Source organism: Galeopterus variegatus, unplaced genomic scaffold (assembly GCF_000696425.1).
Source record: "Galeopterus variegatus unplaced genomic scaffold, G_variegatus-3.0.2 Scaffold6185, whole genome shotgun sequence".
Classification (NCBI taxonomy): Eukaryota; Metazoa; Chordata; class Mammalia; order Dermoptera; family Cynocephalidae; genus Galeopterus; species Galeopterus variegatus.
This window is the reverse complement of record NW_007732296.1, coordinates 135,508-136,362: the sequence shown is the minus strand read 5'-3', so window position 1 is coordinate 136,362 and position 855 is coordinate 135,508.

The following is an 855-nucleotide window of genomic DNA, read 5'->3' as shown; positions in this document are numbered from 1 at the left end:
CCCTATATGGGATCCAAACCCGGGGCCTTGGTGTTATCAGCACCACACTCTCCCAAGGGAGTCACAGGCTGGCTTGACATCTTTACTGACTTTAACTTTCCTTTTCATTGTGTAGAAATAGAGCATTACCAATAATCCACATGACTAATATATTTCTTCTACTTAGCAAATTGATCCAGGGAAGGGGGTATGGGGAGAGGTTGGTAAACAGGTACAAAGCTACAAAGTTACAATTAAATAAGAAGAATAAGTTCTGATGCTCTAGGGTGACTATAGCTAATAATATTGTATTGTATATTTCAAGATAGCCAGAAAAGAGCATCTTGAATGTCATAACCCCAGCGAAAAGATAAATGTTTAGGTGATAGATAAGCTAACTCTTCTGATTTGATCATTATACAATATATGCATGTACTGAAACAACAAACTTTACCCTATAACATGTACAACTTTTAAAAAAGGAGAAAAAGGAAGCAAATTGATCCATGATATCTAATATAGACTTACAAAGAAAAAAATATTACTTTTGTATCAGATAGAGAAGAGCAAGAAGAGTATCTGTTTTCTTCATGGTGTATAAAACATCTAGACAACACTGTCAAGATTAGAAGACTCAAATCATCTACATTCCAATAAATAGAATACATATCTATTTAAATATTTTTTAATCACTAGTTTTGTACCCAATCCCCAAGGAACGTTAATGCTCCTTTTTCTACACTCCTCAGTTTTTTCCCTGCGTTGACCTGTCACACCTACACATAATTCTATCTTCTGTTCTCATCAATCCTGTATTGTTTCCTATCTCTAAAAGACTACTGGTCATCTTTACTTAAATGTACTCCTGTCACCTCA